At 46.5% G+C, this 23,792-nt stretch overlaps 1 protein-coding gene across 7 annotated transcripts in view; it reads left to right on the plus strand.

Annotated features, from left to right (window-relative positions):
* BCAS3 (BCAS3 microtubule associated cell migration factor) overlaps positions 1–23,792 on the plus strand; it is a 608,014-nt gene that overhangs the window by 539,519 nt on the left and 44,703 nt on the right. The window lies entirely within an intron of this gene.

A 23,792-nucleotide genomic window follows, 5' to 3' on the forward strand; every position in this document is an offset into this window, starting at 1 on the left:
CTAGGTTACCGGCAGGGAAGAGATCAAAGTCGAGGTCTTCTGATGGCCTTAGCAACACGCCCCTCCCCCTTTGTGCACTAAGCCACCATTTGACAATATGCCAGACATGCATCTTCCCTTTTTCCCCCAAACACAGGAGTGCTCAGCCCTCCTCCTCTTTTACAGGAAAGGATACTAAGACAGGGAGTGTAAGCAGTGCCCACAGAACTGACAAGAACAGATGCCAGAGAGGGAACCACAAAATCTCAACCAGCAGGCTTGAGCCTTCACCATCTGACCACATTCCCTCTCTAAGAACATGTTGTGGGAGGACCAAATTTGGCCTCCTCTGAGCTCCAAGCCTGCAACAGCCCTCCTAATGGCTCTACGGTTCCTGGCTTCCTCTTGCCACTGACTTTTCCCTCTACCGCTGCCTGGGACAACCTTACAACTACAGTCACTTTGAGTCTTGCCAAGACAAGCCCAATAGTTACTTTCAGACTCAAGTTCTTGCCAAGCCTGAAATAGTAATTGCCTGAAGGATTCCAAAAAGCTGGGCTTTATCTGCAGCAGAGACTCAGTAAATCAAAACACCGGTCTTATCTCCGTATTCTCTCCTCTCTGTTGTGTGGTCTCCTAGATGAAAAATGTTACCTAATTGCCTAAAACAGCTGGCCTGATGTTTAATTATTTCAGCTTGCTAACCTGATACTCTGGGCCAAGAAATTGTACACAGGGAATGGATAATGCTCTTTACAGATCATACTTGTCCAGGTTTCCTTTGTGGGAAATGTTGATTTCAGCCACCAGAGAGGATTCCAAATTTGAATGCTATTAGCAATAACTGCATTCGTCTGATGTTGGAACTCTTCTTCACCCATCTGAGGAACAGTTTGCTTAGAAAATGCCTTTAATCTTCTCCCAAACATTCCAACGGCATGCCCTTCTGTGCTTCTCTGCACATCTCAGCCTGCACTCCCTGTTCTGAGGCACAGGAGGGCCTACGGAACAGCCTCAAATACGACTCTCAGCCCTGGGGCCTGTGCTCTCACCTCAGAGAGCGAATGATCCCACAGAAAAGGCTGCACAGTGTCGCTGGTTAATGACAGTCGAGATTATGGGCCAGTAAACTAACTGTCCTACCTAATATCAAGTATTCTCCCCACTCTGCGCTCCCTCTTGTGGGTCCTGGATTCTGACCAGGCCAAATGGCCTGTAGTTCTCTGACCCCAGAATCATGCCCCTTTGCCTTTGCTCATTACCAGTCCCTGAGATGTCACCCTACTCACCCTCTCCCCTCCCCTCCCCTCCTCTTCCCTTTCATCCGCCAACTGCCACTTTCTTCTCCTTCTAGAGTCACCTCAGTGGCAACACCTCACGGTCCAACCTTCTTCTTCACCGCTTGGGGGACTCGGGGGTTCCCATGGCTAATATCTTAGCTCTACCTCCCTTGTCCCTCTATTTCTCTGTTTCACTGAACTTCTTCAGGAGCAGGACTTTTCATCTGTGATCCTCTGGTGCTTAGAACAGTATCTGATATATCGCTGGTGCCTAGCAAATATGTGCTGAATGAGACCTGTATCTCACCAGAAAGCCTAAGATGTCATTCTTAGAGCAGCAAAGATAAGATCATAGAGCCAGGTATACTTAATGCCTGAGAAAAGACAAAAGGAAGGGAGGGAGAGAGGAAGGGAAAGAGAAGGAGAAAAAAATAGGTGACTTCTTCAGGAAAGAAATCCAGGCCCTCTGAATGGTGTGGCTTTGACTAACAAGTCAAACACCTGCTCAGGCTTACATGCAGGACTGTGTTCTGGGCTAGATTCCTCAGGGTAAGACACAACAGCTCCTGCCATTTAGGTTTATTAAATTAACAGTTTCAGCTTAAATTATGTTTAGCTGCTTTCCCCAATGGAATTCCTCATGAATTAAGTCTATTTGTGCAAGAAGCTAACTCCAGCCATGGCTGGTCCTCTTGTGAAACTGCTAGTATATGATCCAAAGTTCCTTTTCCACATAGACACTGATGATACCATTAGAATTTGGGAGACTCGTATACAATTCTGAGACGGGTGTGGCATGTATAAAAACTGCTTTCCCTGCTTTATTTTCCTAAAAATTTCAGGTTTCCAAAGAGTAGCATCCTCTCTCTAAATTTAATATATTTTTATATTATATCCATTATATTATATTTAGCTGTCTTCCCCCAGGTATTTGATCGATGTGTGTGTTTGTTGCCAAGCTTTTTTTTTTTTTTTTTTTTTACGTTTATTTTTGAGACAGAGAGAGACAGAGCATGAACGGGGGAGGGGCAGACAGAGAGGGAGACACAGAATCGGAAGCAGGCTCCAGGCTCTGAGCCATCAGCCCAGAGCCCGACGCGGGGCTCGAACCCACGGTCTGTGAGATCATGACCTGAGCTGAAGTCGGACACCCAACCGACCGAGCCACCCAGGCGCCCCTGTTGCCAAGCTTTTAAGAAGCTTCTGCTCCACATCTTCCTGCCACCTTCACTGTCTCAGGACGAACCAGTGGACCAGTAGGAGAGGGGACTTGTCACCAGAGCCCACCCAGAGGTGACATATATAACAGGATGTAATAAAACAAAGGCAACACTGCCTAAATAATAGATCATATGATTTTATCCTTTCATTCATTCATCTACTGATGGTGTCATTTTCACTGTCAGCAAAAAGCCTCTCTTAAACTGTTGGACCTGTGGACCTGTGCTGAGCATTAGGCCTGATGAACCACACAGTTCATGGTGTTGGGGCCGTGGCCCGGGGACATACCGTTCCTCATTTGGTGGAGTGACTGGAACCCGAGGAACTGCCCTGTACAGACCTCTGGGCTGACAGGGTAGTAGCAGCATTAGGGGCAGCTGGCCATGGGGCCTCAACGGCACATTGAGAATCCAACAAGATTCTTTGGTGGGGGGGGGGGGGGTGGTGCGGGGGAGTGGCAGTTGACAGGGTAAGGCACAGTCTTGTTCTTAGACAACTGAAGCCAGTACAAAGCACACACTGGGGTACTTGTCCTCAGGGATAGTGCAGAGCATAGATATTGGAGCAGAGGCACAGTATTGGAGCCAGCCAATGGTCTGCCTCAGGGGCAGGGGGCAGGGAGGTGCTGATGCCGAATCTCTTCCCCTCTACCACCTGAGGGCAGACCTGGATGAAGAACCCAGGTCTGAGGTGGGGAGGAACCAGGTAGAACATGGCAGATTGCCCTGACCAAGACGCCTCTGCAGGCCTGACATGTCCAACCAAGTGGTGAAGGGGGCCGGCAAGGTCAGTGCTTTTGTCCCACAATGTGCAGGAAGCAGGGGCCCAGACCTCCTTGGCTGCCAGAGCTCTGTCCTGTGCCTGTGATCCTCTCCTGCACCATCGCACCAGGGATCAGGTCCTGGCTAGAAGAGACTAGAACCTGCTAAAAAGGGATGTCTGGAACAGTTTCCTGCTAGGAGGAATCAATCCTTCGTTCAAGATGTTGGCAGTGGCCTGAAGTTAGGAAGGCTTCTGTGTGTAAAGTTTGCCGCTTTTGAGGCAAGAGTAGAGATTCCAGAATTAACTGACTTTTCTAAATTGGAACCACCCCTGTCAGGATCCAGGATGTGCACTGTCCGCTCTCTCCTCCTTGGTGACATCTGAGCAGCAGCCATCTCCTCTCTTCCTTTCCTGCTGTTGTAGCAAAATGTGGTCTTCTTGAAGCCCACCAGAGCAACACCAGCCCCCTATCCTGTTGTCATCAGCATCCACACCCTACTCCCCTCCCCCACATGGCAAACGTGGCCATTTCTAAGTGTCCTGTAGCATTAACAAGGAATGGACAGCTTAATAACATGTCAAACCACAAACAGACAGAAGGGTATTTCCCATATTTCTCCCCACCCTGCGGTGAGGCGGCAGCCTGGTGTGGGGTTTCTGAAGAGCCTTCCTGCTCAGAGGACGTGTGCTATTTCCAGCCGGTTGTCCACCTGCAACTTTCTGCCAGTGTTAGCAGTTTCATCTCCCATTATTAGAGTCCAGCTGGAGTGCCTTTGAAGTTGGTCCCATAATGTTAAATGTTAACTATAATTTCTCTTGCCCCTTGCAGGAGAGTGCATTCCTTCTGTTGGTATGATAACAGGCACAGTTATACTGACTGTGTTCTAGCTGACCACCTCAGCAATTGCTTTCTCTCCTGTCGTGACATAGAAAGAGCTTTGCACCGCGCATCGTGGAACTCGGGTTTGGACCTGGTTCTGCCAGGTCCATGTGACCTTGAGCACATCCATCCTCTTCTCTGATCTTCATTTTCCTGCTCTGCGTGATGATGGATGAAGGCTAGCAGGTCTCTGAAGCCCTTCCACCTCTAAGTCTGAGATTCCAAGAATTGGAGAAGGCAGCTAGTCTAACTCCTACTTCCGCCTCGGCCCTGCTTCTCTCCCCACACGGTTCTTCTCCATGTGCCTATCTTACCCAGGACTGTGAATACTAATGATATGTAGGGACCCTCGGGCCATTCTGATCATTTGAACCTGAAATCCTCAGAGAGCTTTTTGTTCTAATAAAAAGGCATAATATTGGTGATATGACACCCCCTACATCAAATTCAGTCTTATTAAGGAAACCTGAGAACTCAGACCTGCAGTGTGGCCCGATAATTTACAATTCTGCCGGGATTAGTATGAGGAATAATTATATCTATTTATTTATTCCACTGTCAGAACGTTGATGCCGGGTTTTCATATTGTCTTTGTCACTAAAGATTATAATTAAATAATATGTCAAATATATTGATCATTTTCTTATAAATTTGCTTGATATGCTGTAGAGGCCTTTGTTGTTACAGTATATCACAGGATTAAATTCAAAAGTTTGCCAGGCCATCTAGGTCTGTTTAAGAGCTCTTTTTTTTTTTTTTTCTTAATAAACCACAAATTTTTGATGGCTTGTCATTTTGACATTGACTAAAGTAATTTCTTCTTCCTCTCTAGTGCAGTGCTGTCTCTCTTTTAGCCTTTAGTCAGACTAAATAGTTATAATTCCATTAAAACGAAAAGTAGTCTGTATCTTTGAAGGTAGGTTTTAAATGTCTTTTTCTGCATGAACTCAGAGTTTTCAGAGAACAGGTTATTTTTTATATACATTTATTATGAGATATTTTCCAAATATGTCTTTATAATTTTTCTAGCTTTCAGTTGCATTCTTCAGTTCAATATAGAAGTAGCAAATAAACATCCACTTATTAGCCAACTGCTATATCTCTAACAGTACTGGACATGAGACTCAGTCCAAGTGAGGGAGATGAGATGTAATATGATGATAAGTAGGCAAGGTGGGAGTTGAGAGAAGAGCCGTGTGTCTGGATTGGATTACGAGAACAGGTATGGCAATAAACGTATGTACAGAACTCTCCCAGGATTCCAGAGGCCAAAGATGGCAGTAGTAGGGACAGGAAATGGGAGGCAGGCGGGAAAACCTTTGTGATACACGAGGCACACTTATGACTCTGATATTTGCCTATCTAGAATTCTGAAATGCTTGTTAAGTTCTTGTTATACTAAAGCTGTCCATTACTTTAAATCCAAGGCCCTGGATGTTTGCCAAAAGAAGGAAAAACCAAGGCACTTTCTATGTGGTGGGCCAGGAAAAACAACTGGCCACTTTTGTATATCTGTACTTTGCTTTATAGGCCTCGAGAAACAATTAGCAAATGAAATTTAAAAGTTTATGTAATATATTTATGATGTCTGCACAGGGAAATTTCAGACACAGTGAACTGTAAAGAAAAGGGGGGGGGATAAATTGAGAAAAGAAGATGTACCTGTAACTGCTATTTATTGATCTCTTATTATGCACTTAGCATTCTAGAGTTTTTCGTAGTTTGTCTCTTACGGTATAGTATTTTTCCTGTGTTACAGAGGAGGAAACTTGAGCGGCTCCTTGCCCATGGTCTCAGAGCTAGTAACCCAGGCCTTCAAAACCTGAGTCTGCTGCTCCACTATGTCTTCAGGTCGTCTCTCTGACATCTTCTTCAGCAAGCCACTAGAATTTTACCATATTTTAGAAGATGTGTAAGATGTCAGATCACTTTCTGATGAGCAGCTGCTATGTGCCAGTCGCTTTGGATGCATAATTCCAAATTCTTATGGCAACTCTGCACAAATAAGATATTTTCATCCTCATTTTTCAGACAAAGAAACTGAAGCCCAAAGTGATGAAGCACATTCCTCTGGGTACATGGCTAGCAATTGGCGGAGCTGGGGTCTCTGGCTCTAAACCCCAGTTCTTTTGTTCTGCAGTGGGCCATGTCTTCCTGGACAGCTACCTTCAACCCAAAAAGTCTTGGGTTCCTCACTCGTCCCTGGAGCTCAGAGCCAGGGGACCTGGTGAAGGAAAATATTTGGCTATATGTTCTTTTGTCATCGCAGTTCTCCGTTGCTTTTCTTAAGTCACAAAACATTTACCTGCTTTGGTGACAGGACCCAGAGAGTATAATTAGACCTCTTCTAATATTTGCTTTGGGTGTTTCATATGTTTTCTTAATAGGCAGAGAGGATTTCTTTAATCTGCCTGCAACATGTGTAATAAACTCTTCAGTCATAATGATAATAGATCACATGTGTATAACGCTTTAACATTTACAGAAGGCTGTCCCGTACGTTATCTCAGATATCCTTAAAGAATGCTGTGATATAGGCAGGGATTATTACTATTAGTTCATTTTACAGATTTTTGAAAAGAGGCCCAGAGAATTTAATACTTTCCCATGTCAGTGGAGACTAGAACTCATGTCTCCTGAATCCTTAATCTAGTGTCTTTGGCCTCCTATCGTTTTTCCCAAAACATAACTAAAAATGTGGCATCTCCAATTTCCCTTTTTCAGCTTACCTGCTTAAAATAGGCTGTCAGTTTCCTTCTGGCATCCAGTACCCTGGACAAATGTAGTATGAAATTAAATGGCCACATTTTACTCACTCAGGGAAGGACGGAGCTAACAGAAGAGGAAAGCTGTCGGTTATATTTGACTGAGGGATACTCACTCCCCTCTTCCCCCCACCCTCCTCTCCCTGTATCCATCCATCCTCTGCCTTTCTGGGGAGCTCATGACCCCCGTTTTCAAAGAGTTTGGTTGCGGTCCTGGGCCAGGAGGAAGCACATGAGCAAAAACAGTGGTTGTAAGTGGCTGATGACCCCCAACAAAAGGCCATTTGGCCTCGGGTGTGGGAGGCTTGGGCCAGGAAGCCCTTTGCTCCTGGCACCATCTGGATAGCCCTGTGGACTACTAGGCTCCCTATGCTTTCAGGAAACCTTTCTCTGCTGAGTGTCACTAGGTTAGCGTTTGGGCCTTGTTATCAGGAATTCTTCATACTGGAGCCAGCAAATTGTCCCTGTGGCTACCCCGGACTATGAGAACCAGTCTGGCTAGTATTCCCCATTCTGGCCCAGGCTTTGGCTGGAAGAGGAGAAATGATAGTAGCAAGAGCCCCTGGAGGGCTGGGTTTTTGCTCTTGCAGTCTGTACGACCTTAGGCACATTATTCTATCTCTCTGGGCTTCAGCTGAATTTCCTCATCAGTAAAATGTGGCTAGTAACACCAATTCCCACTTATTTCCTCTGGTGGTTTATCATGAGGCAAAAATGAGCTCATGTATAAAGGCACTTTGCTCATTCTGAAGCCCACTCAAATGCAAGGGACTCATGCTGAGGGAAGGTGCTAGTAGTCTCTGGAAGATGGTGTTGTAGGGGAGCTGCCAAACTGAGCAGTTCTTAAGAATAGAAAGAATTCTTTCCTCTCATCACTCCTGGTGAGGATCAGTACTGCCTACTGGGGTTACGCCCAGCCCTCCAAGCCCTCTGCCATCCTCTTAGGAATGAGGTTGTAACTCAGTCACGACTTGGCTGGGACATTTCTTCAGGCCTGAGGCTGGGCCAAGAACATGGCCTCAACTGTGCCTCCCACTCTGCTTTCCTTTCTTCTCCCTCTCTGCAGCCTCCACTTTATTTTAGACAAGTGAGTTGTGTTGGTTACTTTTCTAAGGAGGTTTTTCCAGCCTTTTTTTTTTTTTTTTTTTTGTCCTTGACCATAAAGAACTCCCAGTTACTCAAAGCTGAAAATAAAATTTGGCCAGAAGTAAGCTGAGAGTATAGTCTCATTATTGGTGTTGATATTTTTAAGTCTCTCTTTAAAAAAAAAAAAAAAGGGCTCTGGGAGAAAAGGGAGATTTGTCATGGAATGAATATCTGTTTGAGTACCCTAGAGTGAGGACTTTACATCTTTTCCTGAAAACAAGGCGCCTTCCTTCTTTTCAGGGAGAGTTGTGGCTATTTTGATGCCTTTTGAAAGCACCACAATTAATTTGATTGAGCTGCTAAGCAGTTGATTTTAAAAAAAGAAAAAGGAGAAGAAAAAGGATAATGGTCACATGGACTTAGCATCACATGGGGAAATTCGCTGTAACCCAGCAGTCTTTTAGACAGCTGATGACCACGGGCCAGATTGTTCATTTCACAAAAGAGAGTCTTTTAAAGATGAGAAGACTTTTGTCTAGAGCCTGAACTTCCCCAGGGGAAAGGACTCATTTATAACCCATTCTGATTATATTTTTCCTCCTAAATCTCACTGGTTAAATATGAATATATGTGGAACACTCAGCTACGCCATGGAAATAAGTAATGCAGTAAGAGATCAGCTAACAGGGAGTTCTGGTTCTGGGTTCTGGTCTCTGCTCTGACCTCCCAAGGAGCTGTGGACTCACTAAGTCCACACTGAGGCCACTGAGTGGCCCTGAGATGCCTTTGGCTTTCTGCTCTGTAAAATGAAGCAATAAAATGAATGCTTCATACCTTGGAGGGTGGGCTTGGAAGGGAAAAAATAGTTGATTATGTAAAATATAATGTAAAAAAGTTAATAATGTAAAAAATACTTGAAGAAATATCTTAGATGTTCTCAAAATTATATGCTTGAAGGTATGGAGGGGAGGTGAATTTGGGGAGGGTGTTGGTGACCAAGGTCCTCAGTTCTGTCCTCCACATAGCATCTCAGTCAGAAGGTGGGTCTGTGTTTCCTTAGTAGACCCCACTTCCCTCCAAGGATTCAGAGTCTATTCATCACTACGGTGCACAATCCCCAGGATTGTGCTGTCTGCTGTACTCTGCTGCTCATAAGCTATCCAACAGAAGCAGGCAGCCCTCACTTATCCTTTGGCCCCTTGGTCCCTGTGTGGGTTTGTTGGCCCTTTGTTTCCCCTCTTTCCCAGACTACCTTTTCCCTTCTCGTGTGCACACTCCTCCTAGAGAAAAATGATAACTCACTGTCAAAGCTGGGTTTGGAGACGAGACTAGAACTGCTAGTGTCCGCAAAGTGTTTGGGGTCTTTTCATCATGTACACCTTAGTTTTCAACGGGAATCCTAGTTCTTCTTCAGCGAGGGCCTCCTTCCTCTGTGTTCCCAGGGCTTCTACATACACCTCTGGAGGAGCACTTAGCACACAGGGCGTCCTGTGGTCTCTCTTCCTATGGGAGGGGATCTCTCCCATAGGGTCTCTCTCCCCCTCCTTTCTGCATCTGCGTGTCCCCAGGACCTGACACAGGCTAAGCACTCAGTAAATGTTTCCATCAATGAATGAATGAATTAGAGGTGAAAAGGACCCAGAGTACCTCCTTCATTGCACACGTTGAGGAAACCAAAGCCCACAGCTGCTATGTGTATTGATCATGCAGAGAAAACTAGAACCAAGATTAAATATACTTTTAGAATAAGTATATATTTAAATAATCTCAGTTCTAGAATACCCTGCCTCTGGTATCCAATCTACGGCTAAATCCTGACTGAGTGTTGACTGGGTGTTAAAAAGCAAACTTACGTATCCTGGAAAGGAAGGCAGTACCAGATGGTAAGGCAAGAGCCGGGCTTAGAGTCAGCAGCCTGGCTGCCCACCCTGCCAGTGACTGGCTGCATGACCTTGGCTAAGTCATTTCCTCTCCCTCATCTCATTTGCCTGGGTTATAAAATAAGGGTTTAGCTGAGATGATCTCTAAGTCTCTCCGTATTCCAGAAGTCTGATGTTCTAAGAACGGCATGAGTTGTTAGAAGTTTGAGCTTGTTGAGCAGAAATAACAAAACACATAAAAATAAGTTACAGAATTACTGCAAAGGAGGTCTTTTGTTAAAAATTCTTATCTTAAAGCCCCTTTCCACTAGGGTCCCATCGTGAGCACTTTGCCTATGCCTTAGAAGTACGCATCACAGTTAAGTTTCTGGTTGGAGGCTCTTGAATGTTTGACTCTGTGTCCACGGACCACAGCACAAGCCACAGGCTATAGCACAGTCACATTCAGGGCGTGGCAGAATGCTGGTATCTGGCCAGAGACCATGGTAAGGAGCTCTCAGCCGTCCAAACAGCACCCTGACCTTTTCATGTCTGTGGGGGCTGACTCTTAGCCTCCACCCCGCCCCACACCCTGCCCTGCCCTGTCCTGCCTGGTTCTCAGGCCTCAGAGGGGTGGGAAGGGTGACCCTCTGCCCCAGGCACTGGGCACTACCCAGAAGGCGGGGAGCCGTTCCCGGGAAGACCTGCTCTCCCCGAGGGTTTTGCAGAGCAACAGAGTTACGCACCAGTTCATTCTTGGTCAGTGGCAGGCACATTTCACACTAAATTCCACCCTGTGGGGCTGTGTCTAATTGGACAAATTTGAACAGCAGGCAGCATAGTCACTGCAGCAAAGAACGTTGATATATGGCCCAGGCAAGGGACTAAATCCTTAAAGTGACAGGGTTTCTTTTTCAAAAAAATGACTGGCTAGATTCCAGGAGCAACAGGCCTGACTAGCAAGAAAGAGATGGGCCAGCTCTGCAAAGCAGGGGCTAAAAGAGCCCTCCTAAAAGAGGAGGTGTTTTTGAAAACAGCGTCTCCATTTCTCCTGGTGTCTTTGGTAGTATAAAGAGTACAAGGTGGTCCCTGGGGATTGTCATCTGGGAACCAGTCATGCTGAGTGCTTCTCCCACCAAAAAACTCACAGCATCTGATAAATCTGGTTAAAATATAGAGCAAGGAAACCCTGACAGCAAAAAATTGAAAAACCATGTTGCCATACATTACCAAGCACCCACCGTTCATTACTTCAACATCCATCCAATATCTATTAAATGCTACTATGTGCATATTAAATGCACTTAGGCCTGGACATGGTGGAGCATGTGAAGTCTATGGTCCAGGGAGGAAAAAACACAAATCAAATGACCTCACAAATAAATGTAATTATAAATTGTGTGACGTATAATAAAGGAAAAATCCCATGTGGTAGAAGAGCATATAAAAGTGGCATTTGAGGAGAGTTTCCAGGCGGGAAGTCACATTTCAGCTAAGCCCTAAGGGGTGAGTTGAGGCAGCAAAGGAGGCAGGGGTGAGGAGGTGAGGGGAATGGTTAAGGTGAAAGAGAGCCTGTGTGGCTGGCTCAGTGCCCAAAAGGGAGAACAGCATGGGGTTGGGCCTTGCTGTTCACGTGAAGGATCTCAGTCTTATCCTAAAGGCAATGGGAAATGTGTTTGCAACAGAGAGTAGTAGGATCATATTGGAGTTTTGGAAAGATCACTCTGGAAGCAGACTGTTACAGAAGTCCCATAGGAGATGATGGCATGGATTGGACTGGTACCAATAATAGAAGTGGACAGGGGCACCTGGGTGGCTCAGTCGGTTACGCGTCCGACTCTTGGCTTTGGCTCAGGTTATGATCTCATGGTTTCATGAGTTTGAGCCCCGTGTCTGGCTTCATGCTAACCATGCAGCGACTGCTTGGGGTTCTCTGTCTCTCTCTCTCTTCCCCTTCCTCACTCACACTGTCCCTATCTCTCTCCACATAAATAAACTTAAAAAAAAAAAAGTAATAGACATGGCCAGACACAGGTGACATTTAGGAGGTACGATCATCAGGACTTTGTGATGGCATCAGTACGGGAAGGCAAGAGGGAAGAGATGGCAGCGATGGTCCTCAGTTCCCTGACTTGTTTTACTCTTTTTATTTCGTTCACTTAGTGTTGCCAGTCATGTGGGGAAGGAGGCCCATTGAGTTTCCATGGAGATGTCAAGACGTTGACTCCACATCCTTAGAGTTCTATCAGTGGGTCCTCACAGAAGAGATGTTTGGGCTAGGCATTTCCTCAGAGAAGGACAGGGAGAAGGATGAAAAAATGATGGAACAGACACCTTGTCTCCCTTTTGGCATCCCCAAATGTATTTGGAGAGGCAATGGGACTACAGACTCCAGGAGACATTTACAAATGGATATAGTAAATGATGTAGCAATGCGATGTGGGTGTGTGAAGAGGTAGCTGACAGCCAGGTGTGCGGTGTGTAGAGGGAACAGGCAGATAATGAGGCAGAACTGCCCAAGGAACTCTCACAGAAGTGATGGTCCGTGCACAGCAGGTTAACAGTGGTGGGAGTGTGGCAAGCCCTGTTGGCTTGTTTCACTCCAGGACATCCTGTTCTCTGAATCAGTTTCAGACAGGGTATGAGAACTAGAGCTTCGGAAACCTCCTGAGGAGTGAGGGAGGGTTGGAAAGCAGCCTGAGGCCCCCACTTCCTTTTTTTCTAGAGTGTACTTACTGCCCACTCTGGCAGAAAGAGAGGTTCCAAATGATATAACCCTTCTTACATCCCACTCCTAGGAGTTAGGGAAAGTGAGAGGGGAATGTCTTGTCAAGAAAACCATGAACGAAGAACACATTTCAGTTCCACTTCTGTCATTTCCGTCTGCTGTGGGCTCCTCAGTGTGTACTCAACACACAGCAGGTGTACAGCTTGTACTAATTGGCCAAAAGTGACTACCCTTCTGAGCTCTCAGCTCATCGCTGGTGCTGACAAGAGTTTTATCTGCCCATAATTGAACCCATGACGGGTTTGGGTGGTGTACTTTTTTTGGTTTGTACCAAACCAGCCTTTTCCATGTACCCTCCTATGCTGGTCTGTTTCTTTTGCATGTTGGGCTAATCTTCTCCATATGTGTGTCTGGTTTGGCATGTGCATCCCGACCTCCCATGAGTAGGGTGAGGCTGCCTCAGTCAAGTTCAGAGAGTTGCTGCCCAGCCTGCCAGGCTCTGGAGTGAGGCCATTGGCTGGCTCTCTGAAGAGCATAGCCCCCTTTAGGCCTTTAGGCTCTGTGGAGAGGCACCCAGATGGGCTTCTTGTTGGGGTTTAGTGAGGCATGAGAAGAAGGCATTCTTTGAACAACTACTGCCTGGTGACCCACTTGGAACAGAGTCTCACTAGGACAGTGGGCCTAAGCCAAGCAGCACGTGGCTCTCAGATAAGGAATGCTCTAGGCCTTGAACTTCTTGCTCTGACTACCAACATCCTCTCTTCCCCTCCCTTCACCATTCTAGAGGTAAACTTCCTTTCCCAGCAGAATGTAGCCCTTGCTCACCATGTTTATGAGAGCAAATAGACTGATTGATAGGGTTTATAGCTACAGATTGAAAGGCGGGGGAACAACGTGACAGCAGAAAAAGACACCTCATGTGAAGAGTATGTTATAATTTTACAAAGTTTTTTTCAAATTCTTAACTTTCATTAATCCCCACAACCACCTCGTGAAGTATTCTTCTCAAGGCTCGGAGAAGCTATGTTGCCAGTAAGAGGCAGAGAGCGAGCCAAGACTATATCCTGGCTTCCTGACTCCAAGTTCAGTGCTCTTTCTAAAGCACTGCACTCCCCAAACTTCTATCTCTGCAGCCTCACGCGTCTTCAAGCCCTTTCCCATAGACCCCATGAGGGTGCCTTTTCAGGCTCTTCTTGTCTCCCTTGTGCCACCTCACACCTGTCTCTGGACCTCAGTTGGTGTATGGGTCAGGGGGCGGCCTGTGTGAGCATAAGAATGAAATCTCTGTGAGGGGAACAAGTGAGTTACTGCACAGGGAGCAGCTGGCCCCTCAGACTCCGACAGCCACTGCCATAATGGCTGCTGCTCTTGGAAAAGCTCCATCTTCAGAGGCGTTTGTGCCCAGCCACTAATCTCCACCTGTAATCTTCAGAGAGCACCAGTTCCCATCATGCAATAGTTGTCCCTGACCTCACGCCAGGCCCAGGACAAAATGGAGGCATTTTGTGAGACAGATGGGCCTCTGCCTCATCATCACCAGTAGCATACCTTCCTATCGGCCCACTCCCTGCTGCCCCAGCCCTGGCCAATCCTGAGCATACCATACAGTTGTGCCAACCCGTCCTTCCTCCTGAGCACAAGAGCCCCTTTCTTGCCCACTAGATTAGCTGTACAGCTTTAAGTTCCTGAAACTTTCTGGTCCTTTATCTCCCTGATTGAGAAATGAGGTCAGAATGCATGTATGCATTCATCAATTTTTTCATTTATATTCATTCAACATATAATTTGATGGGTCCCCAAGATTCAAATTATAGGACTCCAAGCCCTAGAGATTCAGAAAGGTAATCAGACATGATCTCTCTGCCCCCCGCCCCCAGGTGTTCATAATCTAGCAGGGCAACAGATGTATAAACAGATGATCATGGTACAGTAGGAGCGTCAACAAAGTACTTCCCAGCTCCTGTCAGAGCTATCTGCATTGAAGGCTGTTGAGGGAAAGAGAATGTGGGGATCATTCTCTAGAAGTCACAGAGAGGGGTGAGCTGGATGATTTGGGGCAAGTGATATAACTTCTCTGAGCCTCAGTTTCCTTATCTATAAAATGGGATGACAAAGCCTACGATACAGAGTTTCATTGTAAGGATAATGCCCAATGTATTCAAGCATCGAGTCAATGCCTTGTACATAATGTCATAGATAGCAAAGATGCCACAAAGAATATTGAATTTTAGTTTCTGGAAAAATAAGTGTCACAGGGACAACTCATGACAGCAAGTAGTATTAATTAGTGCCCAGTAAACACCTGACCCACTTGTGGGACTTGGCCCAGCACCTGAGGCTGAAACCTCGGCTGCACTCTGGGATTCCTGAGCAGAAGTTGGTGTCCAGTAGAAAGAACCAGAACCTGCCTCCAGTGCAGGAGCTCAGCCAAGATTAGAGCTCTAAGGGCACCTGGCTGGTTCCATCAGTAGAGCATGTGACTCTTGATCTCGGGGCCATGAGTTCAAGCCCCACATTGGGTGTAGAGATTACAAATTAATTAATTAATTAATTAACTAACTATCTAACTAAAAAGAAGACAGTAAAAGAATAAAGCTGTAATGGCCCTGGCACTGTTGAAGAACAGACCATGGAGGGCCTCCTCAGACACACCGCTGCCCTCTTGTAGATGTGCATCATTTTCAGCCCATTTCTTTTTCTCACCAGGTCCACAGAGGCAAACCTCCCTTTGGGAGGCCCCATTTTAGTCCTTAAAATCCTCAGGCCTGTGTGTGCTCTGTAAATTCGGAACAGCAAATTCCTCCCAGAGGTGGAGAGGAGCACATTCCCTTCTGGCCTGGCACGCTGAGTCCTGCTGTCCCGGGGCTGGTTAACAATATGCCCTCAGTCAAGGCACCTGACTTTTTGGAAATACCTCTTCTTCAACCCTCTCACCCAAAACAGCTATTTTTGCCCTACATCCTTAACATAGTAAGAAATAAGCAGAGTAGACTCTGTTATCTTTCGCCATTTGACAGATACTCTTTAGTCTCTTCTCTGAATCCCACAATGTGAGAAATGCAAAGATGCAAGGTGTAGGGATTGTCTGAGCAGCCACGTCCCTACCAACAGTTATTTTTGTCAATTCATTAATGTTGACACAGTGAAGGGAGTCTAATTAAATGACTGTTTGCCTTCTGGGCCTCAATGTCTTCACCTGGAAAATGGGCCGGGGGGGGGGGGGAGGGGAGCAGATGGTAATAATACCTCACAAAGCTCTTGTTAAGGATTAAACAGTGTACCTAGATGAGCACCTTTGCATATACTAGGTGCTTGGTAGTTCTCAGTACTTGGTAGTTCTCATTCATTGCCCCCTTAGCTACCAGACATTTACTGGGGGCCTCCTGTGGACTAGACACTCCAGTGGACCCTGGGGATACCACAGTGAGAAACCCAAGCAGTCAGGAAGCTATCCACCCAGTCTGTGAGGGAAAACCGACATTAAACAAATAATTGCCTTGGGAATTCATGGCCCTTCACAGTGCTTGGAAAAAAGGGAGAAAAAGCAACTTTGGGCTGTTTTGTCTTCCCAGAAGCCCACAAACTCCAGTCTGGACAGAGTCTGGAGACTCTGGACACTCTGGCTGGAGAGTGAGCACCCGAAAGGTCACCACCTAGCCTGGCAGCTGTGGCGGTCAACCAGCTTGACAACTGTCTTCCGACCCCACCCCAGAAGGCTGCCCAGACTCCTGCTTCAGAGAGCCCACTCTGCAGGCCTCCTGTCTGTGTTCTGCTCAGATGCAAGGCTTGTCAACTCTGCTGATGTGAGCGAAGCTCCAGAGGCCCTGCCCCAACGGTGCTGCTCTGGATCAAGGCCTTACTAGACTCCCAGCTCCCTGGTTTGCAAAGCAAACTTCAGCCTTGTACTATTTACCTTGGCAAGTCCACGACCAGATTGATGATCTGTAAAGTGGATTTGTTATTTGGCTGTTTGCTTTGGCAGCTCTTGAAAGCGCTTTGCTGATTACAGTCCCAGATGTCATTGCATACATTACCCTGCTCTATAACGGGGCTTTGAACACTTTAATTTGAACTACAAATACTATTAAGCTTTTTGCACCTCTTCTGCCTTTAGTTCTCGGATATTAAATATCAGAGCAGACAGCGTGCATTTCCGTAGGCTTCTCTCCCATTGTCTTGGTCAGCCTCCTCCCATAGAAAGCTTCCGGCTTTCCTCCCATTCTCTGTGGGTCTTTCTAGAAACCTTACCCACCTATGCCCACCCCCAACCCAGCTTCCCTGGCGGCAGCTGTGCCAATTTTTCCCTAACAGATAATCTGGCTTTCCAGTTTGGAGGTGCACGGTGTGTGTTCCAAGTCTGGCTTCCCCACACTTCCAGGCCTGAGTCCTTTCACTATTGCTGTTTAACTCACCCACAAGGAGTTTTCTCTATCCATTTTTTGTTTTAATGCTACCAACAGCATTCTTTTGGGGAAGGTAGATTTGGGGCATGAATATGTCATGTCACTTTGCCCATAGAGGACAGACATCTCACCAAAACAAAAGCTCAACATCACACAGAAAAGGCAGCTGCAGAACCAAAAATAACTTTACACTTTCCCAACTCAAAGCTTGACTCAGGCTCCCTTTCTCATACTTTGTTGAAAATCCCCTCATGAGTAGGGAGGAGAGGGGCGGCAGTGTCTTTAAACCGGGGCAGTCACTGGTTCATATATCTTTGGAGATTATTGGTAGAGAGTGCGGTGTTCCTGGCTAATGGTGGGGTATATGACTCCACATTCTCCAAGGTAATTGCTTCTTCCTGTTGTAAATAAACCATTAGCTGGGTCCTCGCCTCAGGAAGCAATTCAAGGCCCAAGGGAGGTAGCCAAAGAAGTCAGCTCGCAGCCTCCTGGTTGGAAGGCTCAGCCTCGCCCAGCACCCTCAGCCCCAGGTCTTCCCCTTGGAGTGAGAAAATACTCCTGCCATCATCCTGCCAAGCTCCCGACAGGCTGCCCTTGGCCTTTGATTTGCCAAACTCCATGTGAACTGCCTCTGTTTTTGTTACTCCCCAAAACACACACACGCACGCACGCACGCACACAAAACCACTATTTCTAATCCACCTAAACTGAATACCGGTGGGATTTTTTTTTGCTCGTGTTATTTTTTCCTTTTTCTTGTTTGCTCTCCCTCCTTAAAGTTCATTTTCTGTCCATTCCCTCTCCTCTGGCCTTAAATATCCACAAGGTTCTTAGCTGAAGCCTTTCAGCATTTCACAGGACTTTAGAGATGGAAAAAGTCTCCTTAATATCAGCAATTGGTGGAGCACCTATGTGTATTTCTGTTCATTCTTATACTAAACCTACAAGGAAGACAGTTCCATCCCCATTTTAATAGTGAGGAAACCGAGGCTCCATGAGGGCCTTGTTCCATGTCACACGTGTATGGCACAACTAAGAATGAAGCAACCAGATTTGTGTAACTCCAAGGCTTGCGCTCTCCACTGGGTGGCCTCTCCCTGCTACCTATATCCTATCCCTCCTTCTATGCAAGGTCCAAGTTCTAACTTAGGAACTACAGTATCCCTTCTGTGTTGTAAGCACCTCAAAGGCAGGTTAAATGTCATGCTTAATTTTGTTTCCTGGTGACTGGTGCTGGACCTGGCTTGTACTAGGTGCCCAATAAATATTTGTTGGATGAACAACCATAAGTCCACTGAAGTGGTTCTGCTTTTAAGCAACCGTGGCTTCCCTGTGGCCAGTCTCTACATCAAGGAGGGAGGGCCTTCAGCTTTGAAATATTTCAGTTAAAGAACTTAATTCACTTTGGGAGTTTACTTTAGGAATAGAGATTATTGCAGTGTTTTTGGCCACCACTCTCAAATTCTTCTAAACCTTTACTATAATAAGCAAATTGAGCAGATTAAGGACATACTTAACTGCCAAATGGTGTTCTGAACTGTGTAAAGTTACCCAGGGTGGCTTTTTCCCCCCTATATAAAAGTTTGTGTGGGTTCTGTGAACTTCCCTGCTTTTTTTAGCTCTTCCTGTTTTATTGTGTTTGAAGTATCTTTGTAGTGACCTGTTGGGATAGGGTTCTTCCATATGGAAGTGTTTCTTTAACTTTTTAATCATTTCTTTTGGGAAGTGGAGGGTTAGGGGTAGCAGATGTTTTTCTGGCATTGTTTGCTAAGTGGAGGTAGGAGCTTTTGGAGCTATGAGTCAGGCTACACCCCGCCTGAAAGGAGAAGGTTCCAGATTCCAGCACCACTGGATCTGGAAAAAGCAGCCTATGTGGGAATAGACCCTTTTGCCCTCACCCTGACTAATGCCTTTCCCATTTCCCAGGAAGAATACGTGTTCCCTTGTGACACTGAGACAAGTTATTTATTTTTTTCAGTGTCCCATGGTAAATCCTTATCAGTCCTCAAATGGGAAGCCAGTCTGGTGCCCTTACCAAAAAAGAAAGGAAAAATAACAAATTAAATGAACCCTTGTTTCTGTCCTTCATGGCAGTCACGTCCCTCTTCATACCCGTTCTCATTGAGCCAAAGTTTAACATCTTGGTTTAAAAAAAAAAAAAAAGTGGCAAAAAGCCATTGAATTGTCCCATTTCCTCATGTTGTTTTAGACTTTATTATTCAGTCAGTCTATTCAAGAGGCAACCTGTGGGCTCCTTGGAAGGTTGTTCTGTGGAACCTGCAGAAGCTGATAGTTGGCCATCATGTTCCACAGCCGGCAGTTGGCCCTTGTCCTTGGTCTGCTTTAGGGCCTCACTTCCAGAATCCACTTCTTCATTCCCGGGTTACACCTCAAAAGCCAGTGAAGAAAAGGTTTTGGTTCAGTGAGTAGATTCCCCAGGCACTGGCTCACTTGAGACCCAGGTGATAAGGAAGCTGGGGACGAGGAACCTGAAGGAACACAAACTAGGACTTCCCTGGGCACTCTGATCCTTTCTTGGCAAGACCAAGGCTTTGCTTGTTAACTTGGGAGTCTCGACATTTGGAGGCTAAGAAGATGTGGAAGAGCCCACGAGAGGGACCAAGAGCTAGAAAGCAGCTAGAAAGACGAGAGGAAACCAGGTGCATGTGGCATCCTGGAAGCCAAGTGACTTGATCTGCTGACAGGTTGGGTCAGATGACTGAGAAATGGCCATGGGATTTAGTAATATGGAGGTCATTAACTTTGGAAGAGCAGTTTCAGTGGAGAGGTGGGGGCAACACCATGATTGGTTTCGTAGAGAGGAAGGAAATTATAGACAGCAAGTCCAGACATCTCTTTTAAAGAACTTTACGGGAAAGAGAGAAATGGGACAGTAGCTCAAGAAGGAAGTGGGGGTCAAGACATTCTTTCTTTTAATAGAGGAAATACTGGCATAATGGTGACAAGAGGAGATGGGCTCTAGTGCATGGGTGGATGGACTGGACTTGGTGGGAGGACGGAGGGTATATATACTCAGATGCAGGTGGGTGGGTAGGTGCAGCGCCAGGACTTTAAATCTCCTTCTGATTGCTTCAGCTTTCTTTATGAAGCAGTAATTAAAATCCTCAGCTGAACATGGGAATGGTGGAGAAGGTATGGGAAGTCACTGGCCAGGAGAGCGAGAGAGCAAATGCACTGAGGAAATGTGATCAGAAGGCAGCATTAAAAGCCCATTTGCAGTTAGTGATCATAAATTTAAAGTAAGACCGGTTAGCATGGTGTGCTTTTTTCCTCAGCTGCAAGTAACTGCATGGGGACAGTGAGTGGGCAGACTAACAAGGTTTTGATTTCACCAGGTGAGTAGAGCAAAAGGAGAGGGGGTATGGAAGTTGAGGATATATATGAGGGATTGAGTGTAACAATTGCATATGGTGGGAGGAGAAGGACCCAAGGCAGGCAGGATCAATGGGTAAGAGACCTTGGTGGGGTCGGAGGCTTGTCGGGAGTTGTGGTACTAGAAAGATAGGAGGTGGGGAGATAATTTGGTAACTGACGTTGTGGCAGTGTTTGCCGTTGTTGTTCATTATATCAAAGGAATGGCCATTGCAGTGAGTGGCAGAGGCAAAGGAGGTGAGTGCCAGAAGTCAGGAGGTCCCGGAATTAAGAGGCCAGGTAATTGGAAGGATCGTCTATATGACTTATGACAGAAATCAGGAGCTAAACTCTTAAAGGAGTAAGGGGTGTGATGGGGGATGAGAGGTGGGGTGCTGGACAAGGAGAGGCCAGAGGCAGTACAGTCTTATCCCACCAGAGTCAAAGCTGTGGGTTTTATGAAAAAAAGAAGAGAAGTCTGCATCAGTGAGGAGCTAAAAGGAATGGAGGAGAGAAATCAGCCACAGGGGAGGACTACTGGGCAGGCAGGGTCCTCAGAAAAAATCCTTGTAATTTTCAAAGTGCAGCACTTTAGAGAGGAAGTATATATACACTTCCTGTTTTATTTGAGTCTTTCAACAACCTTCCAGTAGGCCTCCATAGAACCCATGAAAGCATACTTAATCCAAAGTCACAAGTGTTGTAATGCTGCCTCCATAGCGTAAGATTCAGCACCCAAAGTCAGGCTGGCCTATTCTCGGCCCTCTCGGATCCACTGTTCTCTGTGACATCCAAAATATCTTACACTTAGCAGCCAGTAATGGGACATAAGTGGACATTTCCTTTCAGGAATAATTGGGATAACAATTCCTAAATGGAAATAATATGGCATTTTAGTTTTAAGGAATTTAGGTGTCTAAGAACATGCCTAAGCCGTGGTGGTTCAGGACTTGGTTCTTAAGAATTTTTCCTTCCTGGGACACCTGGGTGGCTCAGTTGGTTAAGCATCCGACTTGGGCTCAGGTCATGATCTCACAGTTTGTGAGTTCAAGGCCCACGTTGGGCTCTGTGCTGACAGCTCAGAGCCTGGAGCCTGCTTCAAATTCTGTGTCTCTGTCTCTCTCTCTCTGCCTCTCCCCCGCCTCTCAAAAATAAAAATAAACATTAAAAAAAAAAAAAAAGAATGTATCCTTGATTCTCAGGCTCAGTGAGTGGGCAATAGGGCAGTGTGGGAATCTCCCAACTGCTGGGTGACCCCATCCCTCCAACTTCCTTGAGCCACCCACTCACATAGGCAGAGAGCCCACACCCAAACAAATGTGATCTCAGTTGTTCATTCAGTTAGCAAGCGCGTGTTGATCACCTGTTGCAGTTTTGAGTGTCCAGAGATGAGCACTACCCTAAAGAAATAAGTGCAGCAAATGGTTACAGGTTTCTCTCCACGCACTGTATAAAGAGATTTCCTCGTAAAGGAAGGGGAGAATATTCCTGCATGCTCCAAGAAAGTAACCTCTTCTTAGCCACCTCATCCTAGTTTCCCAGCTTGCCAGACCACTGAGGTGGGTCGATTCATGGAGGGTATGCATCAAATGCCTCCATCAGCCCTCTCAGCCATGTTCCTTTGTGAGCACGTTGGCCAAGGCCCAGGCGGACACACTGACCTAGATGGGAACAGAGATCTATCTGGTCATGGCTTACAGCAACCGGGAGTGCCTCCGAGCTACCTGGGAATGCAGATGCCCAGGCCCCAATCTTAGGCCCTAGAAATTCTGATTATGATATGGGGTGAGACCTGTACCTCCATATATTTGGAAACCCCCCTAGTTGATTCTGATGTGGAGCCCCAGTTGAGAAGTACTGGTCGAGGAAGCATATGTAGAAGTTTGTGCCAAACGACTGGATGGCCAGATATGCAATATCCCACTGCCAATCCTCTACCAGATCTGAGTGTGATCAAATATTTCTCCTGCCAGTTCCCTTCTCAATATTATCCTCCAGGAACTTGTGATTATCCTCAGCCTAAGTCCAAAGCAGCTTAATTCTTCTGAAAACAGTGCCAGTTGGGCATTTTGCCTGGAAGGAGCAAAGCAAATCTGTGGCAGTGTTCTTTGCTTAGTTCAGTCCTGCAGCCTCCACGGGGCACCCTCTACCACCGCCCCCAGATTTCTCTTCCTGCCACAAGGTCTAGTGCATTGTTAGGTACCTGCTTGGGGAGGTCAGCTCATTCCAGCAGGAACTGAGGGCCTCGCTGGATGCAGGCTTGGGTATAGTTGGCCAGATAAAATCTGGTTGGCAAGAACGTCCTGGGCGGGCTGAGGTGAATGTCCATAATAAGATCAGAGAGCAGGAGACTAGGGCCAGCAGCCTGGACAGCAGGCTGAAGGTGCAGGCCAGAGCAGCACAAAACACTGAAACTGAGTCTGAGAGTCTCACTGGAGCCCGTGAGGAGTTGGAACACATGAGCTCTTGTTACGTACAGGAACCTGAGTTCACCTGCCTACATCATTCTTTGTCATTAAGTCCCCTTGGTCTTCAAGGGCCAACTCCTACCAGTTGCTTCTACTTTATCAGAGGCATGGGCCTCTTCATGCGTGACCTTGTGCTGAAATTTGGGGCTATTGCATCGTGAAACCTGCAATAGTTGATTCTGGGTCTTCTTCTAGAGACTGGTTCCCTCTCAGGCCCGGCTTCATCCTCACCAGGACTTTCTTCCCTCTGTGAACTGATACTGGTGTTCTGTCCACATCTAAAACCCTTGATTTTCTGGGATCAGTATAGAGATATTAGAGAAAGTGGGTCCTAAGTCTTGAGGATACCGTAGAGAACAAGACAGGTGATACTTCTGCCTTTGTGGGGCTTCTATTCTAGAAGAGGAAGCAGATACACCAGCAATACTTACGGAGTGTACTATGATGAGGGAGGTTCAGGAGGCTTTGCTGTTGGAGCGCATAGCAGGGGCACCTGGCCTAATCTAGGGGAGAGTCAGGAAAGGTGCCCCAGAAGTTCTGTTTAAGCTGCCATCAAGGGAAGAGCAAGATGAAGATATAAAGGCCAGAGGTGAAAGGGAGCACAGTCCACCGGAGGAACGGAAAGAGGTTTCTTATGTTTAATGCAAAGGACAGGGAGGGAGCGGGAGAGGCAAGTCTGGATGAGTGAGCAGAGATCAGGTCATCAAGAGGCTTGGCAACCATGGCAAGGAGTTGAGGCATCATTCTAGCACCTTTCTGCCACTTTGGACAGGTGTTTTCGGAGTCCTGGGATCACTCTGAAATAGATCCACATATTCGTGCAGGTGCACAGCGCACATCTGACAGGAACACTGACTGCCCTGTCCCTTCTCGTTTGGAGGCAGTACAGGGTAATCCGGATTATAAACCACCCGCCTGGGGCAGGAGCTCACTCGCCTGCTGTAATCATCTTTTTCTTCCACCTTAGGATGCCACTCAGCCTCACACAG

The sequence above is a fragment of the Panthera leo genome, chromosome E1, assembly GCF_018350215.1.
Source record: "Panthera leo isolate Ple1 chromosome E1, P.leo_Ple1_pat1.1, whole genome shotgun sequence".
NCBI classification, from domain to species: domain Eukaryota; kingdom Metazoa; phylum Chordata; class Mammalia; order Carnivora; family Felidae; genus Panthera; species Panthera leo.